The sequence below is a fragment of the Lissotriton helveticus genome, chromosome 10, assembly GCF_964261635.1.
Source record: "Lissotriton helveticus chromosome 10, aLisHel1.1, whole genome shotgun sequence".
In the NCBI taxonomy this organism is placed as follows: Eukaryota; Metazoa; Chordata; class Amphibia; order Caudata; family Salamandridae; genus Lissotriton; species Lissotriton helveticus.
In genome coordinates, this window is record NC_136071.1 from 1,085,927,556 (window position 1) to 1,085,944,261 (window position 16,706).

The window sequence follows — 16,706 nt, forward strand, 5'->3', positions numbered from 1 at the left end:
AGATGGCTGCGACGTGTTGTTCGCGGTGGTGCCCCTTCTGGCCTGTTGTTGTGGCTGTATTCACCGCTGTGGCCGTCTGCACAGCGAGTAGCTGTAAGGCACCATGTGACTGTGAGGCAGTAGGGGCATCTTGACGGAGGTAGGTGCCTAACGTGTGTTCGTTCCCCTCAGCTGCAGAAGCACGACCAGATCGGCTTTCCCAATACTGACCATCTCCCGCAGGGTGTGGACGGAGGACTGCCGTCTCCTCCAATGCCGAAAGTGTCCTGTCCAAGTGCCGTGCACCCGCCCCCTTATGTCGGTGCTCGACCGCAGGGTGCTTCCCGTCCCGCTTCTCCCCGAACCTCTCTCCCGGAGGGCCTGTGCAAACAGTGTCAGTAGCTGTTAGTCTTCCTGGGGTAGTGGAGTAAAAGCGTGTCCCCGGGGGTCGCCGGTACTCACTGTCTCCGTGTGCCCGTTCTGTGCACTCAGGTCGGTTGCCACAGTCCAGCCCTCCGATGGTTCTGGTGCGCTGTCCCTGGGGGGGGGGATGTCCGGGTTCAAGTCACCGACGGCCGCCACTCGCAGTCACCAATTCTGTCCCGAGTCGGTGGTCGATTAGGTTCTGCAGCCGAAGCACGGCACCATCCTCTCCCTGCTTCTTCACTGTCCGGGCAGTATGGCGGCCGTCTTCTCAAGGTCGGCAGCCTCCGTCTCTCGCCATATCCTCGCCGATTTACACTGGCCCGTCCGCCGCTATGCAGCCGCCGCCCCTCGCTCGGGTGTCCGGTGCCACAGCTTCGGATGATTCCCTGCCGTTTGCGATCTCGGCTCCGGGCGGTCACTTCCGGTACAATGTCGCCGGCTCAGTGCCACTTCCTTTCGGGCTCAGTCATGTGGACACTCCCCGGTCTCTGTTCCCCTCCGCAGGCCGCTCCGTGCCGCTGCCCAAAACTTGCCTTCCCAATGTCGGATATTTCCTACAGTTGCTGCCTCATGGACCGCCCGGTCTCCGGGTTCGGGTCTCAATCCCAGAGGTACACTTTTCGTCGGATTAATGACCGGATAGCCGGAGAGGTCGCCTTACTCACGGAGCCTGTCCCTTATGCGACCGCCATCATCGGCTGCTAGCCACGCCCCGCCGCATTATCGAAATTTAGTAACATTAGATCGTACCTTAATTTCCCAGGTATGATGAAGTCAAATGGGTTCTGAAATTATAGTAAAAAAAAAGAGGCACCGTACAATATATACATATATCTGTACTTCAATTCCTAAACCTTCAGGCATGTATTACAATTTACTAAACTGACTTTGCTTGTACTTTCCTTTCAGTGCCTTTAAAATTAGGCAGCAATGACTGTTCGTTATTAGTTTTACACCAATCTATGCTTTACATTAAACAGAGCACAAAAGGTCAACTTTAAAAGGTCAAGTATCATCAAACAAACATTAATCTTCATTTTAATAAACAATCTTTTCAATAAACAATCTTTTTGTGTTTCTTCACCCAATATTTGACTAATGTTTTTTCTGTTAGCTCAAGCAAAACAATTGCTCTGAATGCGTAAATAACGTCTTTACACTGTCCAAGGTTCTTTAGCTGAATTATGTGGTCTTTCTTTGTCAAACGCGATTTTTAAAATGTTCCAAGAAATGTTTGATAGGTCATAAAAGTTTACCGGTGTCCTTTCAAGATCTGTGTTCTGACTTACGCTTTTGCCGATCTAAGCCTTTGAATGTTCTTTTACTTTTTTATGCAGAGCCCTTCTTTCCACGAAGACATCGAGGAGATCTCCGGAAGTACTCGGGAAGGAGAAGAAGCCGGGGATGTTGCTGTCGCAGGAGAGGACGGGAGTAGTTGGAGTGGGCGTCTACTTTCAGGTGAGTTCCTGCGGGGGTCCAGAACCAGATGTGGAGGCCTTGATGAGAGCGCGACGAAGCGAAGCGCCGATTGGGAGGCGGGTGGGTTTTTTATAATGAGCTGCGCACGAGGATCTCATTAGCACAGCACCCTTACACGTGAAACCAACTGCCGGTTAAGCCACAGGGCCCACGTGAACAGCGCCGTTGTAAGTACAGTTTGGAAAACCAACCAACAAGCATTGGCACTGCATGATGTACGATGGATAGGCAACAAACATTGTCACTGCATGATGAAAAGGCAACAAGTATGGCCCCCCCAAAGATAAAAGGCAATTAAAATCTTGTTAATTAATAACAAATTAAACCAGCAGTATGACAATTATGATTAACCCTTAACAGTTCCTCCCCACAAAGGTCTTCTCACAGGACGGGGTTTCTCAGGATATAGGGCATGAAAGGCCTTGACTAATCTTGGGGCATGAACATTGTTTTTGCGTTCCCAAGATCTTTCCGATGTGTCATAACCTTTCCAATCTATTAGGTAATACAAACGCCCCCGTATGCATTTTGAGTCAACTATTTTCTTAACCTCGTATTGTAAATGATCTCCTACAATTACCGGTGGAGGGGAAGCATCGGGTCGTGTAGTTGGATTGTATGGCTTCAGTAATGACACATGGAAGTCCGGATGAATTGCATAGTCACTGGGCAATGTTAATCTGATAGAAACTGGGTTCAGGATTTTTTCAATAGGAAATGCCCCTATAAACCTCAGTTTTAATTTTTTAGGACCTTCGATCTGAATGTTCCAGGTTGACAACCAGACTAATTCTCCTAACTGGTAAGGCAGAGCTAGTAATCTATGTTTGTCAGCTGATTTTTTCATCTTAGTTTTGTGTTTGGCAAAACTCTTTTTAACTTGTTTTTTATATCCTTGTAGTTCGATCAATCTTTCTGAAACAACTGGCATAGGTTGATCAATATCTGGGAACGTGATTGGGATAGATCGTGGGTGAATACCAGTTAGGAAATAGAATGGTGAACAACCCAAGGCTGCGTGAACACTGTTGTTATATGAAAATTCCGCCAAAGGTAATACTCATCCCAATGGGCAGATTGAATAGACATTAGACATCGTAGGCTTTGTTTTAAATACTGGTTTAACTTTTCGGTTTGGCCATCAGTTTGAGGATGGAAAGCTGATGATAACGCAAATTCTATACCTAACTGATTACTTAATTGATTCCAGAATTTAGAAACGAATTGGGGGACTCTGTCCGAGATAATTTTACTTGGGAGGCCATTGAGCTTAACTATGTTGGTCAAGAATATGTGACCGAATTCTGTTGCTGACGGTAGTTTCTTTACCGGAATGAAATGTCCCATTTTTGATGAAAGATCTACCACTACCAAGATTGTGGTCATCCCATGGGATTCTGATAGTCAGTGATGAAATCTAGACTGAGTGTATGCCAGGGTAGAGGAAGAATGGTCATTGGTCGTAGAAGGCTTCTCGGAGGTGAATGGAGTGATTTATGTCTTTCGCATACAGGACAGGCTTTTATGTATTCCTGCACGTCGTTTTTCATACTATTCCACCGAAATCTTCTTTGACATAATTCAAGGGTTTTCTTCATTCCAGGATGTCCAGCAGTACCAGAAACATGTCTCCACTCCAATACTTGCAGGCGTAATTCCTTGTTAGGAACAAACAGTTTATTCTTATAAAAGAAAAAACTTTCTCGAATGGTATGGTTTTTCTGAGAAAGCCATTGGTTCTGATCCATAGCTTTTTGCCCCCTTTTAATGTTTTCAAAGAATTCATCTGAATGGATGACCGCAGCTATTTTGTCAGTAGGAATAACATTGAGTGTTTGTGTGTCTCGGTCATTGAGTTTATTGCAAACCAAACGGGACAGGGTATCCGATAGTAGCTGTTTTGGTTCATGGCGGTAGGTAATCAGGAAGTCAAATTCGCTAAAGAACTGTAGCCACCGCATTTGTCTTGGAGTGAGGGCTTTTATTCTCTTGTGATTCTCTTGTGATCAGAGAATATAGTGATTGGGTGTTTAGCGGAACACTGCTTTAATGGCTAATAACTCGTGTTTAGCTATGGTGTAATTTTGTTCCGCGGGTAAAAACTTTCGAGAAAAAAAGGCTATTGGGTGTAAATGCCGTGAGTTAAGATCTTTTTGAATTAATACACCACCCAAAGCAGTTTGGGAGGCATCCGCCTCGACAAAGAATGGTCTATCAGGATCCGAATGAATTAGAATGGGGGCTGATGTATATGCCTTTTTTAGCTGCTCAAAGGCTTGAGCTGCTTCTGAAGTCCATTAGAATCTTTTTCCTTTTTTCAACAATTGTGTGATAGGAGTTACAATTTCAGAAAATATGGAAATGAAACGCCTATAGAAATTAGCAAACCCTAATACTCTTCGCGTTTATTTACCTGATTCCGGGGTAGGCCAGTTCAGGATTGCTTCCACCTTTTTTGGGTCCATGGTTATCCCTTTGGGAGAGAGATAGTAACCTAGAAACTCTACTTTTGCCGTGTTAAAGACACATTTCTCTAGCTTCACAAATAAAGAATTGTCTCGTAATCTTTGTAACACAGAACGAACATGTTGTGAGTGTTCTTCCGGGTTCTTGGAGTATATCAGTATGTCGTCAATGTATACTACGACACAAATGTCCAATAGATCATGCAATACTTCATTGATGAAATACTGAAATGCCGCTGGGGCATTGCAAAGACCAAAAGGCATTACAGTATACTCCAATAAGCCATATTTAGTACGGAAGGCAATTTTCCACTCATCTCCTTCCTTAACGCGAACAAGATGATAAGCCCAGTGCAAGTCCAGTTTTGTATAGACACTTGACCCTTGCACTTGGTTTAATAAAACCTGAATGGGAGGTAGAGGGTATCTGTTTTTTATGGTAGCTTTGTTTACTGGGTGATAATCGATGCACGCTCTCAAATTGCCAGACTTCTTAGCCACGAAGAAGAGTGTCGAAGAAACTGGTGAAGTAGAGTGAAGAATGAAGCCCAATTCCAATAATTCATCCAGGTAGGATCTTAAATATTGATTTTCAGGCTCTGTAAGAGCGTAGATCCTGCTACAGGGTAAAGTGGCCCCTGGAATCAAATCTATTCTACAATCGTAGACCCTATGGGGTGGTAATTTGGTTGCCTTAACAGGGTCAAATACATCTAAAAAGTCTCAGTATTCTTCAGAGATACTGCAAGGTTCTTGGTTCAAGGTGGCTCAAAAAAGAGGCATCACAGGGTCTTTGGTTTCCTGATAACAGTGAACCCGACAGTAAGATGAGTCTAATGTTATTGTGCACTTAACCCAATCAATTTTTGGGTTATGAAGCTCCAACCATGGAACTCCAAGAATTACCCCAAAAGTTGGAGTGTCAATTAGGTCAAAGATAACATCTTCGGTATGTCCATTATCTGCTACGATTGTTAGCGGAACTGTGTGAAATCTGATCAGGCCTGAGGACAAGGCTGACCCGTCAACAGCCCGAACTGGCTCTGGTTCTTTTTTGGAGACTTGGGTTACGTGTAAAAGTTTGGCAAACTCTAAATCATAGAAATTTCCAGTTGCTCCAGAATCTAAAAGAACTGGTATGCTATGTCTTTGCTGATTGGTTAATGAAAGTCAGTCGCACAGTGAAGTGTCTAGGAGTACGGTTAATAACATTAGTTGCATAGTGAGAGATCTGTCTTTCATTATTTCCCAGGGAAACGATCTCTACTTTCCTCGAGAATTTTAGTTTTCCTCTTGTTTGGGTGTGTCACCGATTACCGCAACTGTTCTCTTTTTTGTGTGTTTTATGGGGCACTCCCTAGCAAAATGCCCTGATCTCCCACAATAAAGACAAAGGATTTCTTTACGTCTACAATCTTTTTCTTCCACAGAGAGTGGACCTTTTAAACCGCCAATCTGCATTGGTTCTACATGTGACGCCTTATCTTTATCCCCACTTTCTTTCTTGTCAATTTTAAAATGTAGGTTTCTAATGTCTCCTCTGGGTCTTTAAGTCTTCCTCTCTCCTGGTCTGTGATCAAGTTTGACTACCAAATCCAAAAACTCGTTATAGTCCTCGGGCAAGTTAACAATATGTGCTAAAGAATATTTTAGGTCTTCTCTAAGACCTCTGTAAAATAATGATATCCTCTTATCTTCGGGCCAACGAGTCTCAGCTAACAATCTATTAAAAGTGGTCACGTAGGTCAACAAATCCTTAGTTCCTTGACAGAGATTCAAAAGCTCATTATCAGAGGCCTGAATGAAAACATGTTTCACGAAGAGATTAGACATGGCTGTTTTAAAATTAACCAAGTTATGTAAAAGGGGATCATCGGAATCTACTAGAGGCCTAGCCCAATTAGCTGCTACACCCCCTAGGTATGAGATTATAAAGGCTACCTTGGATGTATCAGTAGTGAACACCTGGGGTTTACAAATGAAATGTAGGTGACACTGACTCATGAAAGTCGAATAACGACTGCTATCCCCTGTGAATCTTTCTGGATTAGCAAGGGGACCAGGCTCGGGGTAATTACATTTACCTGTAGTTGTTGCTCTTACGTTTGGCCTGACACATTATGTGAAGAGTAAGCCTGGGAGCCAAAAGTTGGAGGCGCTAGAACTGGTTTTTCGATTTTCCCAACCAGATCTCTCCATCAAGAAAATCCTGATCTAGTCCTATCTAATTCCTGACGTAAGCTTTGGTTCTCCACCCGCAATTCCTGCATCTCCTCATTTAACTTATGAACTAGTTGTGTTAACTGTTCTGTATCCATGATCTCGAAACTGAGAGCCAAAAAGGAAACAAGTAATCAATCAAAGTTACAAGATTTTGATAACCCTTGTCTATCTGAATGATCCCCAGGGGAAGGGGAAGGGGAGTGAGAAAACAAGACAAACACTGGAGTCCATCTTCAGAGGAAGCTGTGTAGTGATTTCTCAATTGGAAGTGCCTCTGAACTCTTTTCTAAAGGATAGGGAATAGAACAGCCATAAGTGATTGTCTTAAATTAAACACAGATATGTATAAATATATTTATATTATTGGATTTACACACCCTGGGCACACTCAGTGCACTGTACTAGGGTCTGACAAGTAAACCAAATAGTCAATCATGGAATCACTAATTAATACATCGATTTACAATAGGGAGAGCATATGCACTTTAGCACTGATCACCAGTTGTAAAGTGCCCAGAGTCATAAAATAGCCAACAACAGGTCAGAAAAAATATAGGAGGGAGGCAAAAAGTTTAGGGATGACCCTGCAAAAAGGGCCAAGTCCAACACAACCCCCTTACAGTCAAAACACAGGGTAGACCAATCACTACCTTGATGGACTTCTCTGCTTAGTGTGATAGAACATGCACCTGGCCCGCAACAGCAGGGGCATATTCCAGTTCTACGGCAATCTGAACCCATTTCAATTCCTCTGTCCATACTCTCAGGGTCCACGAGGCTAATCCATGGGGAAGTCTCTTCTTCACCTGTGGACACCACCTGTGCAGCATCTAACCTTAACTTGCTCACAGGTGTGTCCCAACAGACAGCAAGTCACAGTAGCCAATGGCAGTAGTTGGGGATGAGCTCCAGGCCTTATGCCTCTGAGGGTTCTCAAACCTCTGTGGCATCTAAGAGCAGGGGGCAGTAGCCCCAGGCGCTTGGCACCCTTTGTCCACTCTCCCTCCTGTCAGGTCAGGTATAATATCCTGGCACTGACCCACCAGCCCCAGACCTGTACCCGGCAGCTGGACCAGAGACCGAGGTGTGCTCTCCCACACCCCGTCCTCCTCATTGCGGCTTTGTACCCTCCCACCTGGAGCGGTACCCCCTTCCAGAATCGTTAGGGCACCTGTGGCAGGTGTCTTGCACAATTCGCCCACCAGTTCAGGGGTTCTCTCCTGCAACTGGGAAACCAGGTCAGGGGGACGCCTTGAACCTGGCCCTCCAACCTAGGATCTAGACCCTCTGGCTGCACCAGGGTTAGAGGCGAGGACTCCCTCCCTCTGCACCCCCTTCCAGAGCACGGTACCCTCCCAACTGGAGTGGTACACCTATAAGACCAACCGGTCAGGACACTGTTTACAGTTGTCCCTCCCTCCAGGTAAGGGAACCCCTGTACCTGGCTTCCCAACTCAGGGACTAAACCCTGCAGTTGAACACTTGTCTGGTGCACCAGGACTTCCTTGGGAGCATGCATGCCCCCCTGAGGTTAACAAATAACTCCTGTGTTGTGTGATAGTCTGCCTGGCACAGATCTCCCATCCCCTGTCCAACTGACAGTGCGCGAAGATCCCCCAGGGCAGAAGTGGTGTCACCATAGTCATTCGCTGGTGACGCAGCCCTTCTGGCTGACCCATGACCCACTGGTTCTTCCACTGGGGACTCTTTCCCCATTTCACCCCCCATCTGGACTTCTATACCCTCCCAACTGGAGCGGCACTGCCAGACACCAGAACTACTGGAGCTCTGCTTACAGAGGCTCCACGTTCTCTAGACACTGGGAGATCCTCCTCAAATGGCCTACAAGTACAGCCTAGGCCCCCGACCTGATGTTCCCTTAAGAAACCATCCAGGCCCTGAGACTGGGTTTCGGGTACCTTGGACAGATTCCACACTCACTCCTCCTCCTCTTAGACAGGATGTGAGCCCCTACACCCCTCCCACTGCACTAGGACCTAGCTGGGCTACACAGAACCTCTTCCATCACACAGGACTGGAAGTTTCCTGAACCACTCTTGTTGGAATCACTCCCCAATGCTTCTCCAGACCCTCTGGAATCCACCAAAGGGTCAGCCTCCAATGTGAGCTCCCCGGAGTCAGAGAACTCACTCTCCAGGAGGTGTTGGCATAGCCCTGGAAAACAGGGACTTACAATATGCTCTCCCACAATTGGATCACACAGCCCCCTACAGCGGTTTACCAAACTCTCCTTCACCTCACCATCCAGTGCCTCAAACACGTACTCCACACCATTCTCCTGAGACTGGCAAGACAGTATCTGACTGTGGACGTGTGGGAGGGTCGGACCGGAATAACAGGCTAGAAGGCCGGATATAATGAGCTATGCTCAGATGTTTTATTGAAAGGAGTGAACAAAGTCTGAAGGGAAGGAGGGTAGCTTTCTGCGTTCCGGTGGGTCGTGTAGGGCGGGTCTGCTGGGCTGATGACCGGGCTCGATGAGGACGTGGTGGTTCAGGTCTTCTCCTCTGGGAAGGTGCAATCTTCTCCCACGTAGGGTACTGGGACTCCTCGGAGGCTTGGAAAAGGAGAGAAGCGTATGGGCTTTAGTCCGAGCAGAAAAAGGACTTTGGAGCACTTCCACCCACACCAGGGAGTGAGGGAATAAGAAAACGTCCGTGAGGAAGGGATGGTCCGGGAGGAAGGGCAAGGCAAGTAAGAGAGGGGAGGGGAAGAGGGGTGACGGGTGCTGGGGACGGTGCTCGGTCTCTTTACAGTGCGTGCAAATGGGTCTAAATACAGTGTGGGTGCCCGTGCAATAGTAACTACTCTATGTACATGCTATTTACATTAAGGGGCACTGAGAAAGGATGGATTGTACTCACGTGCCCCGCCGCAACTCTCCCGCGAGTTGCGGCCGCTCTCCAGCCACCTCCTGAGGACGCCACCAGTCTTCAGTCCAGACGTCCTCCTCCTCGTCCTCGCTTCGGTCTTGCCGCGCAGCTCCGCTCACTGTCGGTGGTTCTTCGCTTCCCGCTGTCTCCTGCCACGAGTCGGCTGCTTCGAACGCCTCTCCTTCTCTTCCGAGGGTTTTTCTACCTTCCGGCTTGTTGTCCGTACCGTCACTTCCGGTGTCAGAGGTGGCCGTTTCCGGGTCATCACTTCCGGGGTCGAGGGAGATTGTTTCCGGTCCTCCGGGCTCTGTTGTCGATGTCGGTTCCTGCAGGGGGAGAAAGAGAGAAGGTGTCCTGGGTGACCGGGACGTGATGTGACCGGGCGCGGGGGACAGGACCCCCGTGCTCGGACGACGCTGCGAGGAGGTAAGGGCAGCTCCTTCTCCACACTGACTGTCTCTGTTACACAACCCACACTCTTTCTGGTGGTCTCCACACTCACATGCCAGGACTTCAACTTTAGGGCAACCCCTCACACTGCACCTCTCATCTAGAGTCAGTAGAGTGTCCCTCCCATCACTAGGACCATGAACCCTTGCACCAGTTACCCTATTCCCCTCAGGGACACTGCGCACTACTGGAGCTACCTCATGTCCTTGAACCTCCGGGTGTGTGTTAACCCCCCAAGTCAGGTGCCATATCTCTGGGTGTGTGTACTACTCTCTCAGCACTAGAACATTTAATTTTGCTGCCACCATCTCAGCTGGACTCCCCCTCCAACTCAACAAAGCTAAATCCCTGAGCTACACACATTTCTTGTTGCTGGGCTGAGACACTCATGGCCTCAAGCCCATTGAGCTCTAAATCAAGCTCCCTCATTATCAACTCATGTTCCATTTGCATTTTCTTTGCCTCCAGGACCAATTTCCTATTCTCTAACTCCAGTTGTACACTCAACTGGAGCTGGACCATCTCCATTTCATGCATCCTGTTTTCTCTCCTGTCTGCCAACTCTTCTGGGGACAGGCCTTGGGCAGAAACACTGCTACCAAATGGGGGAGGTTGCACCTCTCCCTTCTGGAACCAGTGGTCCCTCCAGCTGCTGCTCTGCATCCTCAAATTCAATCTCATTTCCAGGGTCATTCCTTGCCTCGACCCAGGCCCTCAGCGCCTTTTGGAACTGCTCCCTTCTGGAGAGTCCGGTCACCCGGTCACAGAAATTTTAACATTTTTGCAGAAGCTCCTGAGCTGTTTGTTGGTGTAGCTTTCTAGTTTCTCTACCTCCCAATCATAGTCAATAGATACCATGGATGCTGCCTTTTCCATTCTGACTGAACCAGGCATTACTTTGCAAAAATGGAGATCCCAGGCAAAAACAAGTATCGGAAGTATGTGGTTGCGTTATGGTCTGCACTCACTACGTAGTGTTCACCAATCACTGTATATGAGTCACAAATGCAAATCCAGAATCTCTTCCGCTGACCACCAAAGTTAGAATTGGGGGTCTCTAGTTGGCACAGGTAGGTACTTGTAACAAATAGGGACCCTCTCCTCTAGTCAGGATAAGGGGATTACACTCCTAAAATAACACCTGCTCACCCCCTTGGTAGCTTGGCACGAGAAGCAAGGCTTTATTTCAGAGGCGTTGTAAGTTAAGCATTTGTGACCACATACAGTAACCCAGTGAAAACACTACAAATGGACACCACACAAGGTTTTATATAAAAAATAAGTAATTTTAAATATAGAGTTACAACAAGACCAATAAACGAAAAAAAGAATCCACAGTACTATTAGCTTTCAAGAGTTAAAAAGGCTTAAATCAAGGTTCTATGGGAGTCGGTAGCCTTATCTGGCTACAGCGTTGTTGAAATTAACAGAGAGTCTAGCAAATCCAGTGGACTGCGTTGGTACGGGCCCACTCAAATGTCGACAAACTCAGTCACAGTAACTTTTACTTGGGGCGGCCGGCACGGATGAGCGAGCCGGTTCCGGGGATCGTTGCGGTGCAGAAAGGAAGCGTTGCAGGACGCGTTGTCCCTCGATGCGGTGCAGGCAGTGGCCCATTGACATAGTCAGTGGATCCAAAGCTGTGTTGCAGAGCGAGACGGTGCTTCGATGCGGTGCTTGGAGCTTGCAGTCCGGCGAACAAGCCGGAGTTCGGGAGCTAGCGTTGATCAGTCCAGACAGCGGTGTGAGTCGGGCGGTGCGTCGTGAAGCGTGCGAGGCGGTGCCCAACTCCGGTGTGATAACAGGACTCGAAGTCAGCCACAGTGACCGTGTCGGTCAGACCAGTACAATTCGGTGTAGCAAGGCGTAGCATGTCACGGTGTCTACCAGTCGCGGTGCAGGCTACGGCTCGGTGACAGCATCAGGATGGAGTCGGTGAGCACAGAGCTTGTGTTGTTCGAGGCGGACGTTGCTTGATGGGGTGCCTACAGGACACCGAGCCAGTCGTGAGAGTCAGTCACAGCTCCGTGCCTCTGTAGGCACTTGTTTCCAGCAGCAATTCACAAAGGCTGGTGAAGTCCACTGTTCCTGGGACTTCGGTCAGGGAGCAAGCTCTCTTCCAAGCCCTTGGAGATCTTTGCACATGTTGAAAGAAAAGTCCCCCAAGTTCTTTCTCCTCTCTTTGGCAGTCAGGCAACCACTGCAGGCCAATCCCCCAAAGAGCACTTCAGCTTTGGAATAGTCTCTCCTCAGTTTCTTCAGGTTCCTCTCCTCAGCAGAGGGTTTGTCTTGTAAGTCCAGAAGTGATCTAATTTCTTGGGATCAGGGTCCCAATATTTATACCCCAAAATCCTTTGTTCTCTGAGGGGAGAGGAGCCTGTGCCCAGTCCAAACCAGTTCTGAAGCGCTCTGATTACCAGACTTCTCCTTTCCTTTCACAGTGCAGGGCTGGAACATGGAGTTGGAGCCAGCATTGTGGAAGGCAAATACAGCCCTGGAGCACTTTGTTGACAGACCTCCTTCTCTTCTTTCAGTGTGCAGGGCAGAGACATCAGATGCACCACAGGGGGTGGAGCCAGCACTGTGGGGGTGGGCACAGTTCTTTTCAGGCCCCAGGTACAACTCCTCCCTCCCATCTAGATGCAGATCTCCCTATTCACCACTGGGCTGACTCATTCTGTCTCCTGTAATCCCCCAGCCCTGTCCCTCAAACTCCAGACAAAGGAATACACAACCTCGCTGAGGCAGGCTTATATGGTTAGGCAAGCAAATATCTACTTTCTAAAAGTGGTATTTGCAAACACTGAATATTAAAATAAACTTCACTAAAAGATGTATTTATCATCAGTCCAGGCATACTAAACTCGAATTCCTACCATGTTCTCTGAGCATTTAGGTTTATAAAATGTAATAATTCTATCAACCCATTCTGGCCTATGGAGAACAGGTAGCTTTGCAATACAATACAATACGTTTTTATTGTTGAATTAATAAAAATCCTTACAATAAGAAAAGTGAAATTAGCTAAAATTTACATCACAAATTATAAAAAACAACACAAAGAATATCAAAATTAAAAGAAGTTAAAACTGGAGCTCTATTCGGAACCCACCCAATCTTACAACATGGGGATTTAGAAAGTATGCTTGGGATCAGCGGCTAAAAGGATGGGGACACGGCAATATTTTCGATGATAATTGGGAGACCTCTAACTGCTTACTAATTTCCTTCATAAATTTGAGGCCCCGACAGGTCAGGATTGGGGATGAACCTCCCAGCCAGAAAATAACGGCCTGGCGACATGATCTTATATTCAAATTGTTCAATATGTCCCGTATAAGTCATCTTCTAGATACCATGAGGGCTGGGCATACACAAAACAAATGAACTAGAGATTCAGTTTGATATCCACAGAGTCTGCATTTTGGGCAATCGTCGTGGGGTTTCCAGGAAGGTCTTAAATCCTTGGATTCATGAAGACCCATACGAAGATTGATAAGGGTTTTTTTTAATTGCTGGCTAAAATGAATTGCCAGGTAAGCCTGAGGTTGTTGGAGTGAATAGGAAGAAATGACTGTCCAAGCATGACGTCGGTGGGACAATGTTTGTTTGTCTTCCAGTAAAGACTTCCTTTTGGCATTAGAATTTACAATTTTGCAGAAACTGAGTTGATCAATTTTTTTATTCCATGCTACTGGCAAATTGAGGTCCGTAAGGCATTTCTCCAAATGGGTGGCCGAGGGCTGAGTTGGTTCTGTATTAATTGCTTGCCAAAAAAGGTTATTTAAAGAGTCTGGGTCGGCGGCACGAAGTTTATGGCAAAATTTAACGAATGTTGACTTGGACCTAAAGATTTGATTTTGGAGTCCGAATTCTAATCTCACCAGGGCTGGTGAGGAGCATTTAGGCAGTTTAAATACTTCTTTGTAAATTTTGTTTGTAGAGTGTTTAGTATACCAGCCTCCCCTCCAAGCCATGTTACCAGCCCGTACGATAGTGTAGGTAGAACCTGAGCGGCCATTACTTTTAAAAGATGGATGTAATTTGGACCGTCCAGTTTTTGCAAGAGTCGCCTGTATCCGTAAATTAGCGTCTGGGACTTGGCTTTTAACACCGCAGAGTGTTTTTTTTTTAATTTTCTTTGCCGATGGTTACCCCCAGATACCGATAATGCGGCTGATCCCCTATTGCGAGATGGTTAAATGTCCAACTGTATTTGATTGGTTTACGCTCTATAAGATGGATTACTTTTGTCTTTTCTCTATTCAGTTCCAGATGTACTTGGTCTAAGTAGAGTTCGAGAGCGTTTATCAGCCTTTGCAGCCCGATTGGAGTTTGGCTCAAGAGGACAATGTTGTCTGCAAACTGAATGATTGGCATTGGGGTGTTGCAGAGATTCGGAGCGTGACTTACAACTTGGCTGAGTTTTTTCCCCAGATCGGCAAGGTATAGATTAAATAAGCATGGAGCCAGGACACAGCCTTGTTTCAGTCCGTCCTCGGTTGGAATTTTTGACGTGAGGCTTGAGCCCTGTCCTTGTTTAACCCTTGCCCAAGTATCCATGTAGAGGAGCATTAGTGAGTTGAGAAGGTTTGGAGACAGTCCCCACTCCTTGAGTTCTGCCCAAAGTCTCCCCCTACTGACTCGGTCAAAGGCGGCTCTGATGTCAATAAAGCAGCCATATAACCAGGTGTTCTTCGTTTTGGCTTTTTCCATCAGGACTGCTAGGGCTGTGAGATTTGTTATTGTCCCTGACCCTTTTTCGAAAACCTGTTTGGTAGCTGGGGATTAGATTGTTATTATCCACCCATTCCTGTATCTCCCCCAGAATGCATGAAGCGTATAGTTTGGCTTCCACATCTATCACAGATATTAGAAGATAGTTCTGTGGCAATCTCCTGTCTCCCTTTTTAAAAATAGGGTGGATGATATTACCATTCCATGATGGAGGCTGCTGTTTACGGGCAACAACTTTGTTAAACAGGGCAGAGAGATGAAGGGCCCAAAAATCAGCTTTATATTTAAATACTGCGTTGGGAAGACCGTTAGGTCCTGGTGCCCCTTCTGTTTTAAGTTTGTTAATGAACCTTTTGACTCTGTCGCTGGAGAATAGGTCCGGCTGTATCGACAGGTAATTGGGCCTTCCAGTCTCTAGATGATTTGTTGGATTTTCTACTGTTCCTTTCAGGTGGATTAAGTTCGTAGTTGGATTGGAACAACAAGGATTTTCAGAAGGAGATGAATCCATTTTGAAATAGAGTTTTTGTACATGGTCTTCCCAGCTTTGTTTGCTAATGCCTGGGTCCTGCGAAATTATTTCTGCGTTGTTTAGTTTATTAATAATTCCCCAAAAGTCCCTTGTGTTACGCTTTTTACTGGCTAATAGCAATTTCGCCCACGTCTCTTCCTTCTGTTTGGTCTTTGCTTTCCACACCATTTTACAATACTTTTTTCTCATACTCCTAACGAGAGAGTAGGTTAGTGAGGAGCGGTGGATGTTATTCCTTATTACCTTCCGTCGTAACTGGGCTAATTTTTTCATTTCCTGTCTTATTTTGTTGTTAAACCATGGTTCCCGTGTAACTGATGAGACTTTGTGCAGAGCAAGGGGAACAGAGTGTTCAATGGACAGGTTCTCTAACAGATTTTCCCAGGTTGAAACTTGGTCTTTATTTTGATCGTTTTCATGTAGAGCAAAGAAATCACTTGCGGATTCGTAGACGGCTTTAGTTCCGCTGCCTCTCCAACGCAATCTTCGTAAATTTAAACTTCTCTGTGTGGTGAGAGAGAGCCGTTAATTGGGCGGACTCCCACGCCCCTATATTAATCCAAGTGATTTGAGGAAAATTATCACTTTCAATTTGCGTTACTATTTCGTAGCCCTCCACTGAGTCAAGCAATTTGTTACTAATTAAGGTAAAATCAATCGTTGAAAAAACCTTGCCACTCATATATGTTGGAGCAGGTGTCGATCCGCCTGAAGTTTTCGGGCTTTAAGATTGTTAGTCCCAGCGTTGTCAGTTGTCTCAAGATTGATATGGTGGGCTCTGTTCCAGTGTTTTGTCTTGAGCTATGAATATTTGGATCACCGTGAATTAGGTTAAGGTTAAAGTCTCCTGATAGTATCAGTAAACTTTGAGAATTTGTTTTCTGAAGAGTTTTTATGAGTTCAGTAAGCACGGCCAATTTCTCTTTTTTTTTCGTTCGATCAGGGTGAATGTAAATATTTATTAATAGCAGTTGGTGGCGGGGTTTTATAGAGATCTTGGTTACCTGGACCCAGCTTAGACCCATATCCTGTTTTTCCGGCTCCCAATTGAATTGCTGCGATATATATGTGGATAACCCACCACTGGGATGCCCAAACTTAGATGTTCTCTCGGCAAGGATATGATACTCGGTGAAGCCAGGAATGGCGGGGGATACCAGATTCCAGGTCTCTTGTAATAGTAGGGTGCCATGTTTAAGAAAAAACAATTGGGTCTCGCTGTCTTGGTCCAAGCTGCTAAATCCATGAATGTTCCAACTGCAAATGCCTATTTTGGGCATTTTGACCCCGTCCATGAATACGTGTTTTGGCCGTGTGCATTGGTTTGAAAGTTCATTATTCTTAGGTATACTTTATGTTAAGGGTTAACGGAATCCATGACCAGTCCTGGATTGGGGACCCGCCTAGACAAGGTTGCGTTTGGAATGCGTCCCGACCACCGTCCTCTTGGGCTAGCGTAGCTGAGAGGGCACCGTGGAGGCACGAAGTTTGCTTGCGGCTAATTATGTCCTCACTGCTTGT